This window comes from Onychomys torridus, chromosome 19 (assembly GCF_903995425.1).
Source record: "Onychomys torridus chromosome 19, mOncTor1.1, whole genome shotgun sequence".
Taxonomy (NCBI): Eukaryota; Metazoa; Chordata; class Mammalia; order Rodentia; family Cricetidae; genus Onychomys; species Onychomys torridus.
In genome coordinates, this window is record NC_050461.1 from 10,037,052 (window position 1) to 10,045,727 (window position 8,676).

An 8,676-nucleotide genomic window follows, 5' to 3' on the forward strand; every position below is an offset into this window, starting at 1 on the left:
AAAGCAAGCAAGCCCCTGGGGATCATTTCTAGATGCAGATTTTGTGAATGTTTATACTTGAGATTGATAAGCCAGGGGTGGCACTGGTGGTGGTGGTGGTAATCAGAGATCTTCATGGCCCTGGGACCCAATTCTACAGCCACCAGATCCCACTTCTGTCCTGTGTTTGCTTTGTAAGTTTCTCTCCCCTCATTAAAGATTGTCCCAAAAAATGAATCACTGTTACATTAGTCAAGTTGTTGATGAGAATAGTGATTTTCTTGTATGTATATTATTTAATCCTCCTGAGAAGAATGCCAGTAGGTTGATGTTATTCTCTGCAATTTATAGAGAAGAAACACAAAATTCAGAGAGTTTACATAACTGGCCCATTTTCAAACATGACCTATAAAATGCACAGTTAAGAAGGCATCCTATGTGCTGACCCACTACCCACGGTTTCAAAGACTGCAATGGGACAGAGCACAGGAACACTCGCTCCAAGAGCTTGGTCATCATTGTGCTTCCTGGCCTATGCACTTCTTCCCCCGAGGATGAGAAGCTAGGCAGGGTATTGTGTTGGGTTATTCCCTTACACTGCTCACCCATTTTTCTCACCGTGTCACTTCTCACCTTGCCCAGCTCAGCCACACATGCCCATGCCCAGTCACTCATGAGGTCTTAGGCCTTTCCTGTTGCTAAACCCGAGAGAGGTGGGCAAAACCTACAACCCCATCAGTGAGCAGAGAGAGAGAGAGAGAAATGCACTGTGATGGTCCATGGGAACCAGGTGGCACTCTTACGAACACTCGTCCCTTCTTGTCCCTCTCGCTGTATGCCAGTTACAGTTTATTTTAGGCCCTTCTGTCATTCCCAACCAGAAATAGCCAGCACCCTCCCATCCATACTGCACAGCCTTCCCTGGTGTCTGATTCGAACCTGGCGCTCATCTAGACAGATACCGTACCACTTGAGGTGTCCAGCCATCTTTAAGTAGTAAGACTGACCACAGAGCCAAGCACTGATGCTCCTGCATATTGGGCCAGAATTCAATGACATTGTTTTGGAGAGCAATATTCAAATGCTGACGTGTGGTTGTGATTGTTCTCAGTGACAACCAATGGCTACCAACTCAGCCATGAAGTTCCAAAGAACTTTAGAAATGGTGGAGTTGGAGTCACAGCCAAGTAACATCTAGAAAACCACTGTTTCATAGTGTTTGGTGGTCATTGAGACCTCAGAGATTTATTCACTATGACAACATGAGGTGGCTAGTCCAAATCCATGATCTCATACCAGACTCCTTTTGGCTAATAGTGCCTTCCAAGACTCTAGAATCCAACACTGTCTCACTGCTGACATTTGTTGTTCTAAGTACCAGGGCTTGGTCGGAAACCTCCGTGTGTGCTGTGAAGGCCAGTCACCCCGGTTTCACAGCTCAGCACTCAGTGGGTGTGTTCATCAGTGAGCCAGCAGGGCAGTGAAAAGTATAATGGAGATGGCCCAGCTGTGTCTAGGAAACACTGGAGGAAGGAACCTTTAGTCCAGTGGTTCTTAACCTGTGGGTGGTGACCCCTTTGGGGTCAAACAACCCTTTCACAGGGGTCACCTTAGGCTATCAGAAAACACAGACATTTGTGATTCATAACAGTAGTAAAATTGCAGAAATGAAAATAATTTTATGCTTGGGGTGGTCACCACAACACGAGGAACTGTATTAAAGGGTTGAAATATTAGGAAGGTTGAGAACCAGTGCTTTAGATAGTGTAATCCTACCTCTTTGAGAAACTAACAGGAAAAAATAAACAAATGAGAAAATGATCTGCCCCCCCCCCCCGCCTATCATGCTCTGAATTCTGGTTAGTGATGACTCTCTGTCTAGTCAGTCAAACCAAAGAACATGGTCATTCTAACTCCAGCCCCTCTGCCCTCCCCAAGCTCACTAATACATCTGGCTGATGGTATTAATATTTTCCCATCCTCTCTACCATGGCCTTAATTCAAGCTGTCAGTGTCATTCAGTTGCTCTCTTTGCTCACAGGCACACCTTTCAAGACAGCTGCCAAACCCAGCCATGCAATTCTCATGTTAAAAACACCCCTGCGTTTCTCCATGCTCTAGAACACCCAAACTTTCTAACTCCGAGAGAATCTGCACCGAAGTCTCCACCCAAGATCTGGCCCTTGCCATGCTCCCCAGCCTCGTTTCCCATCATCCCCCACATGGACTTCATGTGTCAAGACAGGCATGTCTATAGTGCACTGACAAAAACCTTGCAGATTTCTGTGTATTAGCATGTAAGTGGTCTGTTTCGTGTTTATGCAAATACTACGAACCTGCCTTCCACAGGGCGACTGGGAGACCCATACTGCTTTGACCCTGTAGCTCTGTCCTCTCAGATCACATCTGAGCTTCGTCATGGAAGAGTATGGAGAAGACTGGGGACCCGCATGGGTCTTCTACTCCCTCAACCTGGAAGTGGTACACATCACGTACACTCACCTTTCATTGGCCGGAACTTGTCTGTGGCCCCTGCTCCCTGCAAATCACAGGGAAGTTCAGTTTCCTGTGTACTTAAAAAAGAGAGAGAGGGGTTGGGGATTTGGCTCAGTGGTAGAGTGCTTGCCTAGCAAGCGCAAGGCCCTGGGTTCGGTCCTCAGCCCTGGAAAAAAAACAAAAACAAAATTTAAAAGAGAGAGAGAGAGAGAGAGAGAGAGAGAGAGAGAGAGAGAGAGAGAACCACATATTGTCAAGAACTAGTGGAGTTTACCCTATGCCCTGTGTTCCATTATGTTCAAGGCTTTGTGCACTCCCTTCCCATTTGGGACTATGAATGCTGACCCCATCTTCCAGAACGCCTCTCTCCTCTCTCTCCTACCACATTCCCAGGGCGGCTGTACCATTTGCACAGCTAAGCTTTCTTCTGAAGTCCATGAAACCTTCCCTGAGCGTCCCCCAGCCTCACCAGTATGTGTTTTTCAATCTTCTTAGGATGTGGACAGGCCATTGAGTTCCCTCCCTATGTTGCTAGTGTCTATTGAAGTAGATCCTGATTCTTTAGGGCCCAAGACGGCAACATCCAAGAGCAATTGCCCTTTACTAGAGCGGGCTAATGCCTTTCTCATGGCCTCCATCCTCAGGACAGTCTTCCCAGAGCCACAGAAGCTGGTGAGTGGCCCATTTTAAAGTTGTCCTTGCCTCTTCCTGCACCCTTGTCTGGGTGTCATATGGCGGGTCATCTCCCTGGGCCCAGCACGCTATGCTTGGGGTTTTCCTCACACTGGGACAACTACTGGGGGAAAGAATGAGCCATGAGAAGTGACTGAGGCTTTGAGGTGGTCTTTCCCATTGGGGTGTAACCACATATGTTGATGTCTGGTCCACAGGAATCCAGTAATCACTTAACCCTGGCACACTAGGGGACAGAGGCACAAAATTCTTCTCAGTGGCCTTAGGACTTTTCCCAGGAAGGGGGCTCTTTCAGTTGGCCTCTGCTTCTTGTAGGGCTGGAAGACCCATCTCAACCGCACCCATGCAGGAAACAGTCTCAACTCACCTGGCTTCCTCGAAAATGAATTTTCCAGCTAATGTCCCTGACTTCTCTGGAGATCCTATTGCAGGCAGAGCTATGCTACCTAACTGTTCTGGCCGAGGTATAGTGCAGCAATCTATAGTTGCTTCCTCTAAAACTTTCCAGGAGTCTGCACATCTCAGATCTCTCCCCTCCTGTTTTCATATTCTATCATCAGAGCTCTTTCTGATGTTCTCATTCCTCATCCTTAAGCGCTCCAAGTGAACAAGCAACATCTGTTCCCCCCCCCCATCCTCCTCCTGCACCTTGCTGTGCTTTCTAGATTAGTATCCACAGTAGACTTAATTAGTGCAATATTTACCTCAGCTTCTTGCTCATTAATAAAGATATCTCAGCAGAGAGAGCTCCCGTAACAGCCCTCCCGAGCCGTATCCAGGTGTGTGAATGGAAGAGGAGGACCATTAGATTATTTGTGGGATAACTAACAAAATGATGTGTTCGTAACTAGTCCCCTGAAGGTTCAACATCCTTCTCAGAAGCAATCATCAAACAATTATTAGAGTTCTTTTCAAAGTGACATTTAAAATCAATTACGTATTTACAGTATCTTTTTTTCCTCTTAGTTTTTATTTTATGTGCATGAGAGTTTTGGGCTCCATTTATGTCTGTGCATCACACCTGTGCAGTGTCCGAGAAAATCAGAAGAGGGCATTGGATCTCCTATGGTTGTGAGCCATGTGTGGGGCCTGGGAATCAAACCTGAGTCCTCTGCAAGGTGTGATATACTCTGCAGGTCCCTGCAATTGCCTGTTAGGAGTTGTAACATATCTTATTGCTGGACTAAGCTAGGTGATGCTGGGCATTCTGGACAACCTACTGATCTAAACTTTGCCAACAAGAATTCATGTTTGTGCAGAGAAAATTCACAAAGCCATTTGGAGACCACTTCAGCCTGCCATGCTTAAAGTGAGCTATTGCTTGCTGGCTCCAGACCACCGAGAGTATTTAGATGAAGCAAAGGAATTTTAGCTTCCATGATATACCTCAGGGGCAGCCTTCCCTAGCCCCTGCATCCACGGCACCTGTCAGAACTCCTCTCTCACACACCCATTTCTGTACCCATACACTATTTCAATCTATTGTTTCCCTCATTTCTTTATAATGGAGTGAGAGAGAGAATTTGTCTTATTTATTTGAAATATTGTCAGTCCTAGTTGTCAACTGCACAAATCAAGCTACTGAACACTTTCAACTTGGCTATGAAGGAGGCTTGATTGTTATTTTCATAAATGAAAAAATGTTACCCAGATAAACCCAATGACTTTCCCAAGGTCCCATAGCTAGTCCACAGAGGACAAGCCTTCTGGGTTTAAATCCAGCCTCCTTTCTGCTTCCACTGTGGCCACATGGACAATTCTGCCTTGACCCAATGTCCTCATCTCCCTTTGAAAAAGGAAATGATCACGTGTATGAGAAAGCAAAATATAAATCATGTGTAGACTGCATATCTCGACGCAGGGAGCAGCAACATTGGCCCATGTTCTAAGGCTTGGTGGTTCACCCTATGAAATTTTTGCTGACCAATGCAATGTGACCTCCAGAAGGGAGCACAGAGGAGCAGAGCTAGCCAGCTGAGGACCACATCGGGAGGACTGTGAATGCACTGTTTGCACGCACTGCTCCTGGTCTTCAGTTCCATTGTGCTTGTCCTGAACCTCAGCTCTGAAGCATGAGTCACAGCCACCAGGATGCATTCCTTTCTCCCCACCATTGCTCACCTAGTACACAAGCAGCGTGGAAACCTGGAGCACACCACAGGGCAGAGTCACCTGCGGGTGCCCTGGGATTAGAGATGGGATTGTTGGAAAGTCAGAAAGAGGGCTTTAAGTTCTATCTCAGGCATGTGCTCAGCTGGCCGCCCTTTTCCCAACTAAATCAGTGGAAGTACATGCAAGGACAGCAACAACGTTTATACAGGCTTGTGTCCTCCAGAGCACGTGCAGGACATCGTTCCTATAGCAACAAGGGATTCAGTTCAAGCTGACTCCTGTGGAATCACATGATGCAACCCCAGGGTTCTTCTCGGAGTAGGTTCCCCTGAAAAGGAAATGATTGTGCTCTGAAGAAGGCAGCCACCTATACTGGATTTCCAGATCTATTCAGAAAGGATAGCCAGAGGCCTCAAAACAGCCAGTCTCCCAAGGGCATCCAGGGACTACAGAGCTCCGAAGCTGGCACACCTTGCTGGCTTTGCTTTTGAGCCTCACATTTCTCTGGACCTTCTGGTTGTTTCTATCTTATTTACCAGCTAGTTGGGCTAGCACCTGGGTCTGAAACTCAGGGTTCCCCCATTCATTTCTTTCCATGTTGGAGCGTGGTGAATTGCCATGGATAGCTGTGAGGACTAGCAAACCCTGTGTGGAAAGGCAACTGGGACTTGACCGACTGTGCAACACTGAACAAATAAATCCTCTAATCTCTCTGAGTTTCTTCAGCTTCCCTTCTGCATGATCTTCGTACACTACAGGATTACTATAAAGGTTTCATGCAGAAACCTAGACATGGCACCCAGTGTGTTCCCCAGTCACTAGTTCCTCTGCAAACTCTCCTCTCCCCCACACCATATTCCCAGTCCAAATTTCACCCTCTTTCAGGAAAAGAGACTCCTCCATGGCCAGAGTCTAAGGAATTTGGAGGCCAGAGCTGCCTTGCTTGTCAGGGGAGAGAAGAAAGTTGGTTGACAACAGATGCTCATTGGGGGAGGTTGACAGGGCACAAGATGGGTAAAATTCAACACCCCCCAAACAAAGGCCCATGCTCGTGTCCAGGGACAGCTGGGAGAAATCCTCCAGAGGGCTTCAGAATACCTATAGAACGTTCTTGGTCAGTTGCTGTCAGCTGCAGCCATATGGCGCTTCTGAGTTTTATTGCAGCTGTGCAAACAAGGTTTCAGATCCGGAGGACAGGAACACTAGTGGTGGGCTGGAGAGGGGTACAGGGAAGGGCAGCCCTGTACAACCCCCTGTTGGAGATGCCACACACCCCCATTTCATCAGTAGTGAACAGAATGTCAGCACTGGGGAAAATGGAAGAGGAATTTAACATTTTAATCCTTTGTGTGTGCTTGTGTGTTCATGCTTACGTGTGCAGTTCCATGTGCATGCATGCACGTACAGCAGCAGCATTTGACATCTAATATCTTCTTCAATCACTTTCTACCTTATGCTTTGAGACAGAATCTCTAACTGAACCTGTTTACCAATTTGGCTATAGTGGATGGCCAGCAAGCTCCAAAGATCTGCTTGCCACTGCTCCTCCAGTGCTGGGATTAGAGGAGCCAGTCGCCAGGCTGGGATCATTATATGTTCTCATGTTTGCATGGCACACATCTTACTGACAGTCATCTCTCTGGTGCGTTATTTAACTTCTTCATCCTGCTGTCTCTTAGTCATTGACCAGATAACCAAGAAAGCATTTGTAAAACTCAACCAATACCACATCATCTCCCGAGCCAGCAACAGCAAAACGCAGGTTACTCTTTTTTTTTTTTTTTCCAGCACCCTCTGCCTCCCTGCAGAGAAAGGACAAAGAGCAGCAGCAGAGAAAAAAAGAAATGTCCCTGTAACCTTGTCTTGGAGCACACACATTCTCAGCTAGAAAACAGAAACATCTGGAGCATCTGAGGGGGCAGGGTTTGCCTCTTGGGTTAGCTGTGCCTGGAGAAAGAACGTAAGTGTTTCTCAAAAGACCTTAAGAACTTCTGGCTATGTGTCTGGCCAATTCTCTTACCAGGGGGACAAACATGGAGATGAGGATCCAGGCAGAAATGTCTAGAAACCTACGGGGGATGCTGAGCTGGCTTGTTGCCTAGCAACCACTTGAGGGCTCCTATGAGTACTGTAGGTGATGGCAAGAGAAGCTGGAGAGGCAGGAAGGCCCTGAGCCTGTTTCTTAAGTAAGTTCTGTCTGTCCTACACAGAGCCATCTTTCACACACAGCACTGGACTGTTCGCCAGGCCGTGGCTGTAACGGGGACATCCTGCTTCTCCACCAATTCAGTGGCCATGGCTGCTAAGATGAGAGAGGTTACAGGCAGGAAGTGGAAAGCCTCAGTTTTCACTTATGGCAATAGATGGCTGTTGGAAGTAGGGTTTGGTGGCGACAACAGGGGTGAGAGCAAGGGCCCCAGGTTCTGCATCACTGTCGAGGCCTGTCAGCCAGGAAGCACCCCTCCTCGGGTCTTGGTTCATAGTTACTTCAATCCAGAACCTCCAGGGATGTGGTGCCCATTTCAGAGTGCAGAGGAGATTTCAGGAGACACAATGTCCTTGCTCTAATTGATTTTCCTTAGAGAAAGCAACATCCTGCCTCCACTCTTCTTTGCCCCACCTCCACCTCGCTTGGAAGGAGTCTCGTGGAAGATCCACCTCAACTCCCCTCCCCCATTTCTTTCCCCAAACCCGCCCCTTCAAAGCCCACCAAACACAGCTCTTCCCCAAGAAAGGCTCAAGACCACTCCTATATGACGTATAAGCTGCATCCCAGAAAACAGACACATGGTTCTTCCGATCTCTCAGCCCTGTCTCCTCTATGAGGAGCCGGTAATCACTTTAACCATTAAACCTGGTCTTTTCCTATTCCGTCTGACTCAGTTTGCTGCATCGGCAGAGAGGCCTTCAGGGCGCAAAGACTTATTACACCTGCCCTCTGTTCCTAAGTGCCCATGCATGTGCACATGTCAAATACTACATGCATTCGATAAGCGTGTAGAGTCTGAACCCAACCTGGATTCGAAGCCCTACCTTCCACTTACAAGTTGTATGATCATGAGCAAGTTTTTAAGTCATTCTGTGCCTCTCCATGAAATTCATAAAACAGAGTGTCTCCCCAGTTTTTGAAGATGGTTAAATTAGATAATATATGTAATCTATATTCATACTGGTCACACGTGACTGTAGACAGTAGTACTGCTATTGTCATCTGGTATACACTGGCCACGGCCTGAGGGAGAAAGCTGAGACTTCAGCCTGTGGTAGCACTGGGTTCAAATTTTGTTTCTGCCAATTAATGGTGTAGCTTTAGACAGGATTTAACCAGGGATAATTTCGTTTTTCTCATCTGGAAAGAAGAAATTAAATATATCCCAGGTATAATCAGTCCCACAG